This window comes from Scyliorhinus canicula, chromosome 3 (assembly GCF_902713615.1).
Source record: "Scyliorhinus canicula chromosome 3, sScyCan1.1, whole genome shotgun sequence".
NCBI lineage: Eukaryota > Metazoa > Chordata > Chondrichthyes > Carcharhiniformes > Scyliorhinidae > Scyliorhinus > Scyliorhinus canicula.
In genome coordinates this window covers 224900137-224922052 of record NC_052148.1, presented here as the reverse complement: position 1 = coordinate 224922052, position 21916 = coordinate 224900137, and the positions used below count along the sequence as shown (strand labels likewise).

Here is a 21916-nt window from a genome sequence, read left to right as displayed (position 1 = left end):
CGGTCTGGGAGGCTATGAAGGAAGTTGTCAGAGGGGAGTTGATTTCTATTAGGTCCCGTAGAGAGAAGAGGGAGAGGGCGGAGAGGGAGAGGCTAGTGGGAGAGATACTCAGAGTTTTTTTAAATATTTAGAGTACCCAATTAGTTTTTTCCAATTAAGGGGCAATTTAGCATGGCCAATCCACCTAGCCTGCACATAGAATTATAGAATAGAATTTACAGTGCAGAAGGAGGCCATTCAGCCCATCGAGTCTGCACCGGCTCTTGGAAAGAGCACCCTACCAAAGGTCAACAACTCCACACTATCCCCATAACCCAGTAACCCCACCCTATCCCCAGAACCCAGTAACCCCACCCAACACTAAGGGCAATTTTGGACACTAAGGGCAATTTATCATGGCCAATCCACCTAACCTGCACATCTTTGGACTGTGGGAGGAAACCGGAGTACCCGGAGAAAACCCACGCACACACGGGGAGGATGTGCAGACTCCGCACAGACAGTGACCCAAGCCGGAATCGAACCTGGGACCTTGGCGGCGTGAGGCTGCAGGGCTAACCCACTGCGCCACCGTGCTGCCCAAAGATACTCAGAGTTGACAGGAAGTACGCGGAGACCCCGAGGAGGGACTGCTGAAGGAGTGCCGGAGACTGCAGGCGGAGTTTGATCTGTTGACCACAGGGAAGGCGGAGGCGCAGCTGAGGAAGGTGAAAGGGGCAGTCTACGAGTATGGGGCAAAAGCTAGTAGGATGCTGGCACACCAACTTCTCAGGAGAGAGGCGGCCAGGGAAATTGGGGGAGTTAGGGATACGGCAGGTAACACGGTCTCGGGCCCAGAGAAGATCAACAAAGTCTTCAAGGAGTTTATTGTAAGCTGTATGAGTCAGAACCCCCGGTGGGAGGGGAAGGGATGAAGCAATTTATGGACCATTGAGGTTCCCAAGGCTGGACGAGGATCTGGTAGAGGGACTGGGGGCCCCGATTGAGTTGGAGGAGATAGTTAAGGGCCTGGATAGTATGCAGTCGGGAAAGGCCCCGGGACTGGATGGCTACCCTGTACAATTCTACAAGAAATTCTCGGAGCTGCTGAGCCCACTCCTGCTAAGAACCTTTAACGAGGCAAAGGAGAGAGGAACCCTCCTCCCCGACAATGTTGCAGGCTTTGATCTTGCTCATTTTGAAGAGAGAGAAGGAATCGCTTCAATGTGGGTCCTACAGGCCGATATCGCTCCTGAATGTGGATGCCAAACTGTTGGCTAAAATTTTGGCTACTAGAATAGAGGACTGTGTCCTGGGAGGGATTGAGGAGGATCAGACAGGCTTCGTCAAGGGCAGGCAATTGAACACAAATGTGAGGATGCTCCTAAACATTATCATGATGCCCTCAGAAGGAGGGGACGCAGAAGTAGTGGCTGCAATGGATGCAGAGAAAGCCTTTGACCGGGTGGAATGGGAGTACCTGTGGGAAGCGCTAGGTATGTCTGGATTTGGTGAGGGATTCATAGGGTGGGTCAAGCTACTGTATCAAGCCCCCGTAGCAAGTGTGTCCATGAACCGGCAGTTCGGTGTATTTCATGCTGCACCGAGGGACGAGGCAGGGATGCCCCCTATCCCCGCTACTATTTGCCCTGGCGATTGAGCCATTGGCCATAGCGCTGAGGACTTCAAGGAACTGGAGGGGGCTGGTCCGGGAGGGGGGGGGGGGGGGGGGGGGGGAGCACCGGGTTTTGCTTTATGCAGAAAACCTGCTGTTGTATATTTCGGACCCGCTAGTGGGGGTGGGGGAGGTCATGCGGATCCTAAGGGACTTTGGGAGCTTCTTGGGGTACAAGTTGAACGTGGGGAAAAGTGAGCTGTTTGAAATCCACGCTAGGTGTCAGGAGGAGAAACTGAGAGAGCTCCCGCTCAAGATGGTGGAGAGGAGCTTTCGTTACTTCGGTATACAGTTGGCTAGGAACTGGGATGCCCTTCACAGGCTCAATCTATCTCGGTTTGTAGAGCAGATGGAGGGAGACTTTAAAAGGTGGGACAATCTCCCGCTTTCCCTGGTGGGAAGGGTACTGACAGTGAAAATCCTCCCCAGATTCCTGTTCGTTTTCCAGTCCCTTCCCATCTTCATCCCTAAATCCTTCTTCAAGCGGGTGAACAGGATTATCACAGGATTTGTGGGGGCCAACAAGACCCCGCGAGTTAAAAGACTGTTTTTCGAGCACAGTCCGGGGGGGGGGGGGATTGGCGCTTCCGAATTTCTGTAGCGGCGAATGTGGCCATGATTAGGAAGTGGGTAATGGAGGAGGTGTCGGCGTGGGGGCGGCTAGAGGCGGCGTCATTCAAAGGCACCAGCCTAGGGGCACTAGTAACGGCACCGCTGCCATTCTCGCCGGCACGATACACCACAAGCCCGGTGGTGACAGCGGCACTGAGGATCTGGGGTCAGTGGAGAAGGCACAGGAAGGAGGAGGGGGCCTCAGTTTGAACCCCGATATGGAACAATCATAGATTTGTTCCGGGCAAGATAGATGGGGGGGTTTCAAAGCTGGGACAGGGCAGGCATTAGAAGGATGGGGGACCTGTTCATAGATGGGACTTACCCCAGCTTAAAGGCGCTGGAGGAGAAATTCAGTCTGCCCCCTGGAAACGCCTTCAAATAACTCCAAGTCTGTGACTTTCTCAAAAAACAGTTGGGGACATTTCCGTTGCTACCCCCTCGTACGATACAGGATAGGGTGGTGTCTGGCGTCTGGGTAGATGACGGGAAGGTGTCAGATATCTACCAAGAACTGCAGGAGGTGGAGGAAGCCCCAGTGGAGGAACTGAAGGGCAAGTAGGAGGAGGAGCTGGGCATGGAGCTGGATGAGGGCCTGTGGGCTGATGCCCTGGGCAGGGTGAATTCCTCCTCATCATGTTTCAGGCTCAGCTTAACTCAGTTTAAGATGGTACATCGGGCACACATGACGACGGCGAGGATGAGTAAGTTCTTCGGGGTGGAGGACAGATGTGCGAGATGTTCAGGGAGTCCTACGAACCATGTCCATATGTTCTGGACATGCCCGGCGCATAAAGAATTCTGGCAGGGCTTTGCGAGGGTCATGTCCAGGATATTGGACACACGGGTGAAGCCAAATCCAACAATAGCGATCTTTGGGGTGTCGGAGGATCCGGGAGTGCAGGAAGTGAAAGAGGCCGAGGTTTTGGCCTTTGCCTTCCTGGTAGCCCGGAGACGGATCTTGTTAATGTGGAGAGACACGAAACCCCCGATTGTGGAGACCTGGGTTAGTGACATGGCTGGGTTTCTCAGCCTGGAGTGAATAAAGTTTGCCTTGAGAGGGTCCTTGCTGAAGTTCTCCCGGCGGGGGCAACCGTTTCTTGACTTTCTAGGAGAGCGGTAAAACGTCAGCAGCAGCAACAATCCGAGGGGGGGGGGTGCTTAGGTGGGGTACTGCTCATTTAATGTATATTCTATGTTTGTATAATGATAACAGCCACCTAGTTTTGTTCAATATTTTCCTTCTATTTTACTGTTGTTGGTTATGTAAAATTTCTGTTTGAAAAAAGCCTTAATAAAAACAAATTAAAAGAAAAACTTTTCTATCTTCTGTCGGCATTTAGCATGGTCAAGGATACTCTGCCTCTGTTCCTTAGTGGAGCTGTGGAGCACTCTCAAAGCTGCTTTTAAATCTATCCATTTGCTAGTTAGCTGGGCGACCTGTTGTTCTGTTTCCTCTTTTACCAGGACTGCGCGCTGTGTATCTTGGTAGGCTTTATCATACTGGGTCTGGAAGCTACTAAGGTGAACGAGAAAAGATTGATGTGCGCATTTTACATCGGCCATTTCCTTATCCTTAGCTGCTAACTGTTCCTGGAGTTGCTCAATTATCTTCTCGCTTCTGTTACTGTTTCCCTCGTTCTTTTCTTCCTTCTCAATTAACTGCCTAGGGAGCGTCTTCACAACCTCCTCTGTGCCTCCCAACTGTGCCAATCAGGACACCATTGCCATCGGCTTTCTGACTTTCCCTACATTTTTCTTGTGGACCTCGCTTAGGTTCTCTCACCATGTCTGTCCTATCGTTCCTGGACCTGACTCATCATTAGTGCAAAAATTCGACCATCCTTTCCCCGTTAAGTATTTTCTTAACTCTTCCTCCCATATGGGGCATTGCTCTGCTCTGTTGGTCGTTGCGACCTCGGGTTCCTGTGGATTCATCAATCTTTCCATTGCTTTAGTGGCCATTACTTCTCTTATCTCTTACAATACTCTTAATTTGGGACAGGGGAATAAGGCGGCGATTTGAACAGCAGGTATGGCTTAAGCTATTTTCTGGCTCACAATCCCTCGATAGTTGCACACAATTCTAACAAGTTACCTTACTCTTCCTGTTAGGTACGCATGTGGGTTAGTACACACTTCCGAAATTCGGTTATTTGGTCGATATGGGACTTGCACTTGTGGTTCTTTCTCTTTCTTGAAATTGGATTCAAAGTTTGTGGGTTCTCTCGGAGTGACAAAGTCACTTCTAATCGAGAGCCGTCAGAGGTAGTCAATAATGTTGCTCTATTTATTTATCTTGGTGAACCACAAGCCTTCCCTTATATCAATCAAATGACCACACAACCAGTTAGTTAGTTCAAAAGATGGTTTATTTACAGACACAAGAGTTATCTCAACATGTAAACTACACCTATCAGCTACAATAACCTGTACTTAACTTCAGGGTGATCGGCACTGTGCAAATGGCTGAGGCCTTTATCTGGATTTCACTTGGCTGGTTCAAAGAAAGTGGCTCTGTCTCTGCTGGGCTCATCCATCAGGTAGCGATCGTTGGTCTTGAACTTAACTGGCTGTTCCTGTTGCAATTGGGTGGCACAGGCCACATCCAAGAGAGACAGAACAGATGGCCGTGCTCTCTTTTATCCTTCTGGGATTTCGCGCTCTTTGGGGCGGTCCTTAGCCTTGGACCCAATAGTTCAACAGAGCTCTGATCACTCTTCGATTTCGGCCAATAAAGGGGCGGGTGCCTTGGTAGCTGGGTGGGTCCTTAGCGGTCATTGACCTTGGCAGTTGTGCTTTCTGAGTAAGGGGAGTGGAGCCGGTCAGTCTGTAGCTGTACTGGTTGCTTGATTGGAGACCTATTGTCCTTGGAAAATGGGCCATTAAAATGTAAACAAGCGGGGGTTTTGGTCAGGTCTGGTTACCTGTGTTTTAGATACACATAGGCTGTGTATCTGTCTGTGTCCTGGGTTGGCCATAATTCCCATGGTCCTTTGCAGGTGGCCATCTTAGATGGCTACAATATCAGCACAACAGAGTTTGTTGTGGGTCAGCTCATTTACACTGTTAGCAGCATCTTTCACCATTGTTGCTCTTTGTTCTTTGATATGGGACCTTATATTAATTGGGAAGCTGTTTTTTAATTCCACTAGTAAAATGGTTTGACATATGTTTTCAGAAGAGCGGACAAATTTTAAAGATTTCACCCAATGATCAAAAGCAATGGGCTGGATTCTCCACTGTCTGGATCTCCAATGTGCCGGCAGCCCGGTTAATTCCCAACGGCGTGGGGCTGCCCACAATGGGAAACCCCATTGGCCGGCTGGCAAGACGGAGAATTCCCGGGGCACGCCGCGGCGGGGTGGAGAATCTCTCTTTAAATTCAAGGCAGATATGGGCAGGTCACTTTTGGGAGTCTCAGAATTTCTGGTAAGCTTCTGGTACTAACTTATATATATTCAGAATGATAGCTTCCATGTATATGTAATCCAGTGAGCTTTCTTCTGATAACATAAAATAGGCTTTGTGAACGGGTCCACCACATTCACCCCGTAAGAGTAGGGTGAAGGCTCTTTTGGCCATTTTAGTCTTTTAGTAATTTTAAGGAAACAAAAGTTGGATTCAACTTCCCCTTCATTAAATTTGGGCTCTACTCGTAAATGTTTAGACCACACCAAAGGTCATCTGGCCCTCAGTGGCCATCTTGAGCAGCATTTTGACCACCTTGTAAAATCACATTGACTACAGTCCATATCTTGGAATGTGATATCCTGACTGGGCTTGACAATTTGCACTTTGAACAGTAAATGCAGATATCATGGACAGCCATTTCTGCATTTTGAATTAAAGGTAAAGTAAAGTAGCCATAATCCCAGATGACCACAGGCTGTTTCCCTGTGAGGGGGCGAGCTCACCGGAGGTGGTTTAACTTGAGAATTACCACACCCCTGGCAAGGGGCAAGGTTGAGAAGGCGGGTCGTGTTGAAGGACGAGCAATTCTAATAAGTACCACCAGATGGGACCATGTGACTGAGGCTAAATAATTTTGTCTCAGTAAAAGCTGTTTTCAAACAAATAAAATGCAGAAAACCTTTGAGGGGAGACTGAGGCATTAACGGACGGTCAACAAAACTGAGGAAAAGTAAATGGCTCTAATCTGGTATGTTCATTTAAATAACATTTACATAATGGCTTCGGAGGCTGCCAGCAAAATTTGTTTTGCAAACAATAAAGCTGTTCATGGAAAACCAGTTTGAAAGAAACAGATGCTGAGGCTCCGCTGGGCCTATTTTCAGACTGCCTCCCAATTTCTAGCTGGTGGCACTGGCCGTTATTGTGAGTTGCAATGACTTATTCGTCCTCTAGTCATTTTACACTAATCAGGGCAGACTATTGTCAATTGATATGATAAAGGCTCCCAAATGCTAGGGAATGCGAGCATACTGGTTATAATACTGAACTAATGATCCAAAATACAGCAGTTCAAATCTCACCTTGGTGGTTGGGGCATTTAAATGCAGCTAATAAACAAGTTTGGAATAAAATGCTGATGTCAGTAATTATGACCTTTTAATTAAAGGATTGTTGTAAAAATCAAGTTGGTTTACTAAGCTTCTTTAGGAAATACGCCATCCTCACCCAGTCTATATGTTGCTCCAGATCCACAGCAATGTGGTTGATGTGTGACTGTCCGGTGAAGTTGCCTAGCGAGCCACTCAGTTGGGGGAAATTAGGGATGGACAGTATGCTCTGGCCTTGTCAATTATGCTCATATCGAGCATCCAGCTGATGCATGCAGGTAATGAAGCAAGCGTAGCTCTAAATGCGTCCAGCAATCATAAAAAACAACATATGCATGAAATTAACTGTGTGTAACACACTAAACAGTGTGGGTTATTTGTGTACCGTGAACCTCACGGCTGTTTTGGGAGTTAGCCAATTTGTCTCCCCATTATATCACAATATACCAGCATCCATCACATTGAATTAATAAAAATAAAAATCAGATGACAATCAAGCCAATGTATGCATGTGTTCTCTGGCTAGGGCAAATAGCAGCTATTTGCAGCTTCTTTAAAAATAACACATCTGCGTCAGACATCGTATTCTCCCTTTCTGTAGTGAAGCTCTGCAGATTAGGTGATGCACTACTGCAGTTGGAAAATGAAAATAGTTTTACTGTCTATCATGGGAATCGGATAAGAAGTGTGGCAAAGACTGTCAGAGTACAATTTTCACCTCCAATGCCTTGGCTTAACCTGATGGAGTGGATTGCTTGACTTCTAAAAAATCTGCCCGATCCCCATTCCATTGATTCATGAAGCTGACCAGGACCTCCAAGGATGAGGAGAACGCTGGTGCATTGGGGTATAATAGAACATAGAACATAGAACAGTACAGCACAGAACAGGCCCTTCGGCCCTCGATGTTGTGCCGAGCAATGATCACCCTACTCAAACCCACGTATCCACCCTATACCCGTAACCCAACAACCCCCCCTAACCTTACTTTTTAGGACACTACGGGCAATTTAGCATGGCCAATCCACCTAACCCGCACATCTTTGGACTGTGGGAGGAAACCGGAGCACCCGGAGGAAACCCACGCACACGGGGAGGACGTAGAGACTCCGCACAGACAGTGACCCAGCCGGGAACCGAACCTGGGACCCTGGAGCTGTGAAGCATTTATGCTAACCACCATGCTACCGTGCTGCCCATAATGGGAGGAGAAATTGGCTAACTCCAAAACAGGCATGATATTCACAGTACACAAATAATCCACCAAGTTTATTGTGCTGTAGACAGTCCGTTAAATTCGCAAATGCACTGTTCTGTTTGACTGCTGGATGCATTTGGTGCTGCACCTGCTTCATTATCTGCATGCATCAGCAGGGTGCTCAATATTGTGAGTGACTGGTATTTACATAAAGACAGCCTGCATTTCTTAAAGGTGAGGGGCATCGTGGTAGCACAAAGTGGCTGGAGTCATTTGAAAGCAGAATCTGTACAATGATACTAGTTTTTAAAAATTTGTTCTTGGGGCATGGGCATCTGTTGCCCATTCCTAATTGCCTTTGAACTGAGTGGCTTGCTAGGCCATTTCAGTTGGGGGGCAGCTAAGAGTCAAACAAATCACTGTGTGGGTCTGGAGTCACATGTAGGCCAGACCAGGTTAGGACAGCAGATTTCAATCCCTGAAGGACATTAGTGAACCAGATGGGTTTTTATGACAATCAGGTTTCATAGTCATCATTAGATTTTTAATTCCATATTTTTTTATTTTACCATGGTGAGATTTGAACCTGGTTGTCCCAAGCATTACCCTGGGTGTCTGGATTACTACTTCAGTGACAATACCTCTACGCCACTGTCTCCCCATTAGTGGATTGGTGTGAAAGCGTGTATCAATATTTTCAGATACCACACTACTGCAAACAAGCCAGCATGTATCCAGTTTAGATAACTTAGAGAGGGTTAGGGGCGGGAAGGGCATCCAGCTGTAAAACCACTCATCAAATCCAAAAGTGATGGTTGATATGAAGGTGATCAACCAGCACTGTGGTGGCCCCATATCATGGGAAAAGCTGAAGTAAAAACAAGCGATGCTCCCAAGGGGTGGGCATGAGGATCCATGTCCAGGAGCCAACAGGAATAAATAGCAGTGAAGATCAATGCAAGAGCAACGATGCCAAGCAGGAATAAGTTTAACGATCTTAACACAAGTTCTCAGGGTGGGTGAATTCCCCATCAAATGATCCATCCTATCAACTGTACCAGTAGCACTGTCCACTGCACAATTCTTTGCATTCCCATCTCCAATGATATCTGTTAATTAGCTCTTGATTGCTTGACCTCAGATTGGCACTGCTGTAAGTTTCACACCCACAACTCACAGTTTACCCATGCTGACTGCTCAGCCAATGCAGCTCCATGGAACCATGGAATAGTAAAGCATAAAAGGAAATCATTCAGGCCGTCGCGTCTGTGCTAGCTCTGTGCAAGAAAAACTCACCAAGTCCTACCCCCCAGTCTTTCCCTATAGCCCTTCAAACATCATCCAAATATATTACAGGGGGCGGGATTCTCTGATCCTGAGGCTAAGTGTTGACACCGTCGCGTTTCTCGACGGCGTCAACATGGCTTCAGGATCAGCAATTCTGGCCCCTACAGGGGCCCAGCACAGTCCAGCTGCTGATCCCAGCGTCAACTGGGTGTTGCGGGGTCCGTACATACGCAGTGGCACCGGCGCCAACGTGCGCATGCACAGTGGCTCCCTTCTCCGCTCCGGTCCCAACGCAACATGGCATATGGCTAAAGGGTCTGGCATGAAAAAAAGGAGGCCCCCAGTGGGCCAGGCCACAACGGAGGGCCCCCTCGGGTTGATCCCCCCCCTCCTCCCACTGGCTGCCCCGGACCCTTCCACGCTGAGGTCCCACGGGCGAAGAGCAGGTTAGAACGTTGCCGGCGGGACTCGGGTTTCTTGTAACGGCCGCTTGGCCCATCCCAGGCCGAGAATCAACCAGCGCCGCGCTGACCATGCCAGCGCCAATGGCGCCGATTCTCCGCTCTGCGTCCCGGCTTTGGGGTGGCGTGGTGCGATTCGCGCCAGTCGCGGGGATTCTCCGGCTCGGCCCCGGGCTGAGAGAATCCCGCCCAGGGTGTTTATTGACACACTTCAGACTTGTTGCAGGAGAAGGTAGAGCATTAGAGGAGACAGCAGGAGGAGGATAACTGTTCTATATGTTTTAAATCCCATTGAGGAGATAGCACAGCTTTAGGCGGAAAGGAACATCAATGAAGCAAAGACCAATGGCAAATCGGAAGTGATCGATGAGGAGGACATCTGCAAACCTATCCCTCTCTCTCTTGGGCCATGTCTTCCTCATCCCGCAATTGCTTCTGACTTAGAATTTGGAGATAGTGACAGTACAAACTTCTTCCTTTCTCCCCTCCCCTTAACACAATCCAGCACATGTCCCTTTTTCATTTCAGATACTGGAGAACTATCTTTCATTCAATGGAGGAAGAGGGCAAAAGGCATCGAAGATGAAAAGAAATGTCGCTTGATCTTATGCTCACAGCCACCAGCTGACAAACTGACACTGCACATATTGTAGAAGCTAAAATACAGTCGGGATCGGTACATGGTGAGACTTGGGAACAAGTACACAGGAGCAGGGAGTAAAAGACAGCATAAGTTCCAGGTCATGGACAACAAGATTTCACACTGGTTCTGCTACAAAGGATTCTTTCATAAGGACTTTCAATGCTCAGGCTGCAATAAATGGCTGATGGGCATTTATAACCACATGCTTGGTGCACTGAAAAACCTGCTTGAGTGCCTGCTTTCAGTGGCAAAGAACAAGAAGTCCAGTACCAGTCCGGGCACCAGTAGAGGAAAATCAGTAACCTCAGCGTTGGGAAGATGTCCAGCCTTGGGGTGGGGACACGTGAGAAGCATGCAAACAGCCTCCTGCATGCAGAGGATGCTCCCTCATGAGAGGATCTACCATCCGAGATTGAACTTGCAGATGTCAGAGTGGCTGCGTCACCGAAGAATACGTCTTTTTCGGGAGATTGGACTGATTTAAGCGCCATGCTGGAGGACGAGCTCAGGCACATGGGAGATGGTGGTGCTCAATGCCAGTGACGCTGAAGATTACAGTGGCTCTCAACTTTTAAAGCTACAGAATTTTTCAGAGACCAACTGGGAAGTCAGTGGAACAAGGTGGTGACCAATGTCCTGCTCCAGAAGGATGGTGACAATGTGCATTACCGCACTGATCCAGACAGTCACTGGAGAGGTCCATTAGGTTTGGAACCATTGCTGGATTAGCAGGTGCAGGTTGACATCAACTGCATATATATGGCCATCGACGCTCCCACAAACCAATCAGTGTCCTTCATCAAGAGGAAGGGCTTCCACTTTCTTAATGTACAGCTGCTCTGTGACCAACATCGATGGATCCTTCAGGTATGTGCCCAGTTCCTGGAAAGCATCCATGATGCCTGCATACATCAGCAGTCCATCGTCCCGGAGCTTCTCCTACCCCTGTACACCTTCAGGGTTGAATACGCAGAGACCAGGATACTCAATGAGGACATGGCTGCTTACTAATGTGAGGAACATTTGCACGGATGCAGAGGAGAGGTGGAACACCTGCAATGGGGCAATGCAATGAGGCAATTGATCTCCTGAAGATGCAGTCCAGTTGTCTTAATCACTACAATGGAGCCTTTCAGTATTTCTTAGTGAGGGCCTTGGGTATTGTGATGGCGCACAACCTGGTGCTTCAGATGTGGGAGGTTTTGAACAAGGAGGATTGTGTGGACCATAAAGCCTCCTCTAATGGTGAGGCGATGTAAGATGAAGGATCCCGGGGAGCCCAGGCAAGGCTCATTGAGATGTGTGCAGGGGAGCCTCAAGATGCAGTACTGCACTCACTATCTCTCACCACCAGTTAAAGAGCAGTTGCTATGCCTGGGTGTTCCAAGATCTGCTGTTCCATGGGATCAGGATGGACAGTTATGGTATCCCTCCACCTGCCTTGCCTATTCTCCTTATGCTCCCTTCTCCTGCAAGGATGAAGACTTGTTAGTTTCCCCATGGAGACAAGCCTAATACCTATCATGGTGGCAGCCCCAGCAGTCCAGGGCGTGGCACATGAATGCCTCTGGAATACGACCACTCCCAAAGGAACTTGTGGGTGATCAAATATGACATAGTGGATCTTCTCAGCAAGATGAGGTAGCCATGCCTCTGACAGAATATGCTGCTTTGTGACCCCATTGTCAATGTAGGTCTCCTTTCAATTTTCTGCTTACCAGGCTGGCAGTGAGCAGTGGATGCAGAGCTGGAAGCCGTTCAATATGGAGCCAGTACCCACTGCAGAGTGTGGAGCCAACCACTCCCCATCCAAACGGATGTGACTCCCGCTTCCGGACCCAATGTCGGGAATGGCGACCTAGCTGCAACTTGTAGAGGCATCGACTCAATAGGTTACAGGTTCAAGTCCCAGTCCAAACAACCCTGATGTTTGTAGAATACAATCTGGTCTCTAACTATGGGGTTGACATCATGACTGGAAGGAATGGCTGCTGATTCAGTGTTAGTATTTCTACCTCTGAGGCAGAAGGCTTCTGAAACGCTGGTTGGGAATATGGGCAGCACGGTAGCATTGTGGATAGCACAATCGCTTCACAGCTCCAGGGTCCTAGGTTCGATTCCGGCTTGGGTCACTGTCTGCACATCCTCCCCGTGTGTGCGTAGGTTTCCTCTGGCTGCTCCGGATTCCTCCCACAGTCCAAAGATGTGCAAGTTAGGTGGATTGGACATGATAAATTGCCCTTAGAGTCCAAAATTGCCCTTAGCGTTGGGTGGGGTTACTGGGTTATGGGGATAGGGTGGAGGTGTTAACCTTGGGTAGGGTGCTCTTTCCAAGAGCCGGTGCAGACTCGATGGGCCGAATGGCCTCCTTCTGCACTGTAAATTCTATGATCTAACCCAGTGGGAAAATCTATGCCAAGATATTGTGGGAGGGGGTTCCCCTGAAATCATAAGGGCAGCCCACCTAGCAGAAGGAGTTCTGAATATAAAAAGAATGAGGAAGGCAGCAAAATTAAACTTGGCTAATATAGATACCCTAGTGAGAAGAAACTCATCTATAAAATCTGAGTTAGGGCCTGCCCTATAGCAGAACAGAATGGTCAAACAGATATATTTTGGGAAACAGAATTTTGGAAAATGGACCATTTGCTGTCATATTTATTTAAAAAAACAAATTGCTCACAACTTTGCACGAGTGTAAATGAAAGCATGCCCAAGTCTTCTGGTCTCTGGATGGTGTTACCCCAGATGTACCCCAGAAGATGTGCTGGAGTACCCCTTCGAGTCCCAATGTGAGGGCATTAGGAATTTCCCAGGAAATTTCAACTTCCTTTGGGCATTTAAGCTGCATCTGGAACACTCCAAAACTCTGATTTCATGTGGGAGACTTTGGCTAGATTGGGCACATTTACCAATATAGTTACCCAGGAAAAGCTAAAAGATTAAAACAAGTTTGAACTATTGAATAGCTATTCTACTGACCCCCTGAGTCCCAAATGACACCCCCCCTACCTTGACTGTCCCTTCCCCTGACCAAAATGACTTGTTGCCTGCTCATTCTGACCAATGACCAATATGACGTAAAATTAATAGGAATGTTATGGGCCAGGGTTTAGAGAACCCCAAAGTGTATCATGGAGTTCACCTGACCCACAACTTTTAATAGATTGTGGTATGGGGAGCACACGGCCCAGTCTACAGGAATGGTACAGCAGAAATGGAAAAGTATTTTTTAAAGCAAAACAATGTTTATTCTATGAACTCAAGTAAACCTTTTTAAAACATACAGTGATCATCTTAGCAACCATCAATTCAAATACAGCCCCCAAAGAATACAACACTAAGTAATCCGTAAGCTGTCCTTTTAATATCCAGAAGACTTACAAAAACCTTTAAACAGAAGCACATCAGGTTAAAGTCACTACTGAGAGCAGTTATTAGTTTTGAATCACCAAAAGATCGATTTACAGTCTTTAGATTCCAGAGAGAGAATCTAATACACCTTCTGGCTGTGACTGCAGCTATCCAGCTCTGAAAACTAAACAAAAACCACACCCTGCAGCAAACAGCCTAAAACGAAAGTAACAAAAACTGACAGACAGCATAGCTCCACCCACACGCTAACATCACTGATAAACACCCATTTCTTAAAGGTACATTTCTTAAAGGTACTCTCACATGACAGGAACAACAGTAATATTGTCAGTGAGTCAGCTCTTCAAAGAGTCTTGTTATTAATCTAATTAGATTTATGTTGTGTCTGGAAGAAAACCTAATTAGTGACCCTCTATATCACTTGCTACAATATCTCAGGAACCTTCCAATCTGGAATCATTTTCACAACTTTCTTTGACAATCATTAATAAACAGCAGAGTATTGTGATAGGAAAATAAGTCAATTAGCTTTTGTTCTTTGATTAGCGAGACAGCGTGTCTCAGTCTAACATTTCAAAGTAATAGTGAAGAAGTGGTGCATTGTTGGAGCTGCGAGCATTTAGCTGAGTCAGTAATTCAGGGCCCAGCGATGATAATTAGGACAGATATGGATCATGTTATGGCGCTAGTCAAAGGAAACAGAGGCATCGTTTTTCATGTCACATAAATTGAACGGGGAGTGGGTGAGGCACTTACTTTTCCCACCCAATGGTACCGGCAGGAGGCCTGATCCAATTTCAGGGTCGAATATTGTAATAATAAATCAGCAAGCTGCCAGCATCAACTGTACTTCTTAAAAGCAGCTCATTAATCGGGAGGCTGAAAATTCAATGGGGCTGTTTCTATTTAAAGAAAGCATGCAGAAACTTAAAGAGGCGATGCACATTTAATACGCTGGTTACTGACACATGTTTTCCAGAATCTATTGTCAATTTTCTCATATCTTTGAATGGTGCCATAGAGATGCGAATTAAGCAAATGAAGCTGACAGGAGGTCTTCTTGTGTTGGACACTGGGAACCAACACAATGTTACCACAGTAATGGATAGATATTACAAAGCCATTAAATGCTATAAACAATATTCTCAAGATCTAGTAGAAAGACAGGAAGAAATGTAATGAGCTCACAAATCTATCCAAGGTAAAAGTTCCCTTTTCAACTCTCTAGGTCTCTGCACCACCACATTTTAGCTCCAGCAGCATTAACAATCTTTCCCTCTCGTGCTGCTCATTCCTCTCCCCAGTCACAACAGGGCAACTTACTGACCTGCCTTCTGCTTACAATTGCACACTCAGAGACATATTAGTGCCCTCCCAATTACTTCCCTTTCTGCTTCTTCCTGTCACCATACATGGCCGAAGTTGTCTCACTCATTTCCAACTGTCCTCAGTAGACCATGCACTAATCTATTGCCAGTCTTCGTGAAGGAAATGCTAACATACAATGAGGAGAAAGGCCAAGACCACACGGAGATCTTGATATGGGGAAGGTGCTCACACCAGTAGAGGAGGAGAGTAGACAAAGGCCATTTACCTTGAGAAGGTTTGGCATCTTCTCTACCTTCTTCCTTTATAATGTGGAGATGTCGGCATTAGACTGGGGTGATCACAGTAAGAGGTCTTACAACACCAGGTTAAAGTCCAACAGGTTTTATTGGAATCACTAACTTTTAGAGCACAAATCCTTCCTCAGGTAAGCGATGAAGGAGCTGCGCTCCAAAAACTAGTGATTCCAAACAAACCTGTTGGACTTTAACCTGGTGTTGTAAGACTTCTTAATGTTCTTTCTTTATAGCTAACTCCCTCACTTGTAAGCTCAATGTGACAATACATTGCCAGTCATCAGATACTAATTACTCCTTAATCTTGCAAATATGTGTGAACTCTTAACTTTGACCTCCACCACTCTTGCTATGTTCACACGAAAACTTAGTTCTAGTTGCAGCACACACTATTGAAGTTAGTCTACTCACACTACTTCAGACTGGGAGTCTTAAATTAGAGTATTGCTGACAATAGAGAGACATGTCAAAGCTTTTCATCTTGCACTCATCAGGACCACAAGACCTTAAGACATAGGAGCAGAATTAGGCCACTCGGACCATCAAATCTGCTCCGCCATTCAATCATGGCTGATATTTTTCTCATCCCCATTCTCCTGCCTTCTCCCCATAACCCATGATCCCCTTATTAATCAAGAACCTATCTATCTCTGTTTTAAAGACACTCAGTGATTTGGGCTCCACAGTCTTTTGTGGCAAAGAGTTCCACAGATTCACCACCCTCTGGCTGAAGAAATTCCTCCTCATCTCTGTTTTAAAGGAAAGTCCCCGAGGCACACCACTAGTCACCGGCCGCCATCCTGACACATTGCTAGAATACCAATATATGAGGAAAACACCAATTTATACTATATGAGAAGAGAATGCTAATTGATTGGCAAGTAGACGCTGATTCGTAGAGGTGTTGCCTTGGAGAATGGATCAGTTGATGCTGACTGACCGATAACTGCCAAGCGTTAGTTGAATTTTAAACTAAGCCGCTGGACACTGATTGGTCAAGACATTGCCCTGGGGAATGAATCAGCAAGTGGCTGTCACTTATTTTGTTTAGCCCCATGGATGTGTAAAAAATGAACACTTGATTTTCTTTAAAACAACGTGAAGAATCTGCATTGTAACAAGATGGAGTCAAGGGTGTTGGGTCACGTCCCTGTCTACAAATATGCAGAGGGTCATAGAAGTCTGCAGCACAGAAAAGGCCCTTCGGCTCATCGCATCTATGCCAGTCAAAAACAACCACCTAACTATTCTAATCCCATTTTCAACATTTGGTTCATAGCCTTGTATGTCTTGGCATCGCAAGTCTTGGCATCGCAGGCAGTGAGTTCCAGACTCCCACCACCCTCTGGGTGAAAAGGTTTTTCCTTACATCCCCTCTAAACCTATGCCCCCTGGGAATAAAAAAAAAAACAAGTGCAAAGTTTCTTCCTGTCTACTCTATCTGTGCCCCTCATAGTTTTATACATCTCAATCAAGTCCCCTCTCAGTGTCCTCTGCTCCAAGGAAAACAACCCCAGTCTATCCAATCTCTCTATCATAAATAAAACTCTCCCGCCCTGGCAACATTCTGGTAAATATCCGCTGCACCCTTTCCAGTGCTATCACATCCCTCCTATAATGTGGATTCCACAACTGCACACAATTCTCCAGCTGTGGCCTAACCAACGTTTTATACAATTCCAGCATTACCTCCCTACTCTTGAATTCTATGCTTTGGCAAATAAAAGCAAGCATGCCATATGCCTTCTTAGTAAGAAGTCTTCCAACGACAGGTTAAAGTCCAACAGGCTTGTTTCGGTTCACTAGCTTTCGGAGCATTGCTCCTTCCTCAGGTGAATGATTCACCTGAGTAAGGAGCTGCACTCGGAAAGCTAGTGATTCAAAACAAACCTGTTGGACTTTAACCTGGTATTGTAAGACTTCTTACTGTGCCCACCCCAGTCCAACGCCGGCATCTCCACATCATATGCCTTCTTAACCACTTTATCCATCTACTCTGCTACCTTAAGGGGCCGGTGTACATGCACATCAAGGTCCCTCGGATCCTCGGTGCTTTCCATGATTCTGCCTTTCATCATGTATTCACTTGTCTTGTTTGTTCTGCCCAAGTGCATCACCTTAGACTTATCCGGATTGCATTCCACCTGCCACTGATTAGCGCATCTGACCAAACCATCTGGGCAGCCCATTTATATCCACCTGTAATCTAAGGCTATCCTCCTCATTATTCATCACCCCATAATTTTCGTATCATAGATTATCATAGAATTTACAGTGCAGAAGGAGGCCAATCGGCCCATCGAGTCTGCACCGGCTCTTGGAAAGAGCACTCTACCCAAGGTCAACACCTCCACCTATCCCCATAACCCAGTAACTCCACCCAACATCAAGAGCAATTTTGGTCACTAAGGGCAATTTATCATGACCAATCCACCTAATCTGCACATCTTTGGACTGTGGGAGGAAACCGGAGCACCCGGAGGAAACCCACGCACACACGGGGAGGATGTGCAGACTCCGCACAGACAGTGACCCAAGCCGGAATCGAACCTGGGACTCTGGAGCTGTGAAGCAATTGCGCTATCCACAATGCTACCGTGCTGCCTAAGGCCTAAGGCTAGAAGTAGCTTCACTTGTCTGGCCAGGACAGTTAAATGTAAACAGCTTTTTTGGATATTCCATTGAGAAGGCATTAACAATAAAACAGAACTCTCCCAACAGCTACTATTGTTTAAATATCTACAGAAACTGATGAACAATGGCCACTTAGACTTAGTGGTCGCAGAAAGAAATCCCACTGAATTTGTGTGTCAATGTTAACATTGCCAAAGACCATTTATTGGGACAATGGGGGCACCAATACAATGGTCACCTGAGAGACACCAGCTTGAGATAAGAAACATTTATTAATGGTTGCGTTTGCTGCCAACACCACGCCTGTACAGCTCTACTGTTTGTCCGACATGTTTTCCGTTTGACTGACACGAGACATGAACACATTGTATTCAACTAACAACAGAATCAGATTTCGTAGACTGACACTGCTAGATTGAACTTTATTGATACTTTATATGAGATTGAAGAGACAGCTGGGGTTGGGGAGAACAGGAAGCTAGAAGCAGGAGAACCAGAAGTAGGAGGGAGCTGGAGAAACAGCGGGACAAGTGGGAAATGCACAGGAAAGAAGGAAAATGCAGATGAGAGCTGGATCAAGCAGGGGAGCTGTGGGGAGAAGCTGGGGCTAAACCTAATATTCCACCAGCAAGCAGGAATGGCAGGATGCATTAGAGGGCAAATGAACGAGGATTGAGTGCGTGGAGGTTGAGTGAGTGAGGGTGAGTGAGTCAGTGCTGAGTGAGGGTTGAGTGAGGGCAAATGAATGAGAATAAATGAGTGAAGGTGAATTACTGAGGGTTGAGTGAATGATGAGAGTGAATGAGGGTTAGCTGCTACCATCCCGAGGCCCAGCAGGGCAAATTCAAACTAAGATAATCTCTCTTGATGTTGGGTCACAAGCTAGCTGGACTGTGGGCATCCATGATAGAGGCATTATGTATGCAGGTTAGCTCCTTTCCATACAGCGGAATCTGCTCTTCAATCGTCTTGGCTATCCCTGCCATTGAGCAAAGATCTTGCTCCATCAAGACCATGTGGTCGCTGGTACGCAATGATCACCCTGAGCTGAATGAATCCATGCACAAGCATCTTTCACCACCTCAAAATGAATTTTGGGATCTGGAACATCAGGGCTCTCATGTACAACCCCAGCAATGACAGACCAGAACACTGCACCCCAACGATAGAAACATAGAAAAATAGGGCAAGTGTAAACTATATATGCCAGTTAAAGGGTGGGGGGAGGTGGGGGGGGGGGGGGGGGGGGGGGGGGGGAGATCACGGCCACAGTTATTGTTATGAAGATGTCGCTTGTAAATATACTTGTTCTTTTTTTTCTGATAATTTATAATTTGTTGGATATAAAATATGAAAACTCAACAAAAAACATTTCCAAATAAAAAAAATAAGACATAGAAAACAGGAGCAGAGTACGCCATTCGGCTGTTTGAGGCTGCTCCCGCCATTCAATCTAATCATGGTTGATCATCCAACTCAGTAACGTGTTCCTGCTTTCCGCACCGCCCCCCCCCCCCCCCTCCCCCCCCACCCCACCCAAACATTCGATCCCTTTAGCTCCAAGAGCTATATCTAACTTCTTCTTGAAAAAATACAAGCCATAATTTTCAGGCCGTTTTCTGGTGGTGGGATAATCTGGTTGCACCGACAGAGCATTCCTACCATGGGTTTCCCAGTGGCATGGGAGGCTTCAGTGGGAGCTCCCATTGACAGCAGGGGAAGCAGAGAATCCCGTCGCCACTGAATAGCGGGCCACCTCCCGCCGCTGAGAAACATGTGGTTGGGAGGTCAGAGAATCCCGCCCACAATGTTTTGGCCTCAAATGCTTTCTGTAGCAGTGAATTCCACAGGCTCACCACTGTCTTGTAAAGAAATTTCTGTCACCTCAGTCCTAAATAGTTTATCCCACACCCTTAGACTGTGACCCCTAGTTCTGGACACCCCCACCATCAGGAACATCCTTCCTGTCCTGTCTAGTTCTGTTAGAATTGTTTTTATGAGATCCCCCTCATAGCCTGGGAACTCCAGCACAATATAAATATCACTGCCCTAAGTGAGACATGGTGGGCCAGAAGGGCAACTCAAAGAACAAGATGGTGGATACACATTTTTCCGGAAAGATAAATCGGAATAAAAACACTGGTCAAAATTCTCCCGCTGTTGGGATTCTCTTTTTCCGGTGGCAGTGCATCGCTGCCTATGTGTTTCCCAGCAGTATGGGTGACTTTAATGGGAAATCCCATTGACAAGCGACAGGAAGAGAGAATCCTGATGCCAGCAAATGGTGGGCCGCCAAGAAACACACAGCTGGGGTACCAGAACATCCTGCCCACCATTTCCACAGGGGCTGCCTTGCAATAAATAACAAACTACTCGAACGCGAGACGAGTTGCTGTACAAAAGTATGGCTTTAATCAGCTAGATGTTAGCCCTGCGGTCGATTACAGTATAAGGACGACCGCCGGGAGTACTGGGTATTTATACCCCGCCCTGGAGGCGGGGTTAACTCAGCCTCTCGACCAATCGGGGAGCTGTCACATGACTGATCTCAACCAATCGATCAAGAGGCACATGACCGACCAGGGCCAATGGTAAGCCGGTGTTCTGCACCAATGGCAGGCAGCTATGCTGATCATACCACCACAACTCCCTTTGACTTTAAGCAGCCTTTAGCTTCACAGCTGAAGGCTATTTAAATGAGGAAATCGCTGTGTTAGCTGTGGGAGCACGTCGCAGCTGTAGGTTGTGTTTGCTGCTTACTCCTGCTGATGCCTGGAGGCTGCTGTTACTGTTTCCTTCCTTTCTGGAGCCGGAAAGAAGGACATATTTTTTCTTAGCAACAGGTTTTTTCTTAACAACAGGTTCAGGGGGATGTATGAGTCCAGGAGGCTATGTTCTATGAGGCAATCCGGTTTGAAGCAAGAAGAAACTGTGGGACCTGGTGCGCGACATTGTTCCAAATGGGCCACATGCTAACACCACTGAATTAATGCTTTCACAGATTGCTGATGCTTTTGTTGCTGGTGTGATGAGTGAAGCCTGTAACTGGCACGTCACCGTGGGTTTAACATGCTGGAAGTGAAGGATGTTCAACTGCACCTTATGCACCAGTGAGATATGTGGATGCCAAGATTTGGTTCCGGTGAGATTGGGTCGTGTGGGAGGACCTGCACAGCTACGGATCCTGGACGGAGAATGACACTGATACATGGAACAAGTAACACATTGATGGACAGATCATTTCTACGGCAAATGTCTGGACATGATAACACATTCTCAGGCTTATCCTCCATTTCTGTGAGGAACCTGTGAGGGGGGGATATTGTGGGTTTATCTGTGAAAATGAACTGATGTAGCTTTGTATTGGTACCAATATGGAACGGTGATGTCCCCTTGTTGTTGAATGGTTAGTGTGATATGTGGAATGTTACATAGTTGATTTTCAAACCTTTGTTACTGTTAACGTTCAATAAACTAAAATATTCTCACTCTCAAGTGCCTCCTCGAGGGCACACATGCCATGTCTGAGAGGATGATTATTGCATGACATGTCCAGCAAACTCTGATGCCTGAACAGTGTGCCTGAACACTCAGAGGATCAGCATCATAGAGGCAGCTGCCAACAATCATAGAATCTTAGAATCATAGAATTTACAATGCAGAAGGAGGCCATTCTACCTCCTGGCAGCCGTAGCCGGAACTGTAGCCTGGAACTTTTGTGCCACTGCATCATTCCACTGCTTGAGAGGGGACCTGTGTGGCAAGTATCAATTTTCCACCCACAGGTGCATCCAGGAGCTTATGGATGCCCTGTATGATTTGATTTGATTTGATTTATTATTGTCACATGTATTAGTATACAGTGAAAAGTATTGTTTCTTGCATGCTACACAGACAATGCATACTG

General features: G+C 46.9%; 1 long non-coding RNA gene across 1 annotated transcript; it reads left to right on the top strand.

The window, feature by feature from the left end:
- The first annotated feature begins 6394 nt into the window (after positions 1-6394).
- Positions 6395-21497, top strand: LOC119963322. The gene is made up of 2 exons (XR_005460079.1): positions 6395-6428; positions 21011-21497. It is a non-coding gene; the product is annotated as an uncharacterized LOC119963322 (long non-coding RNA).
- Positions 21498-21916: the final 419 nt, after the last annotated feature.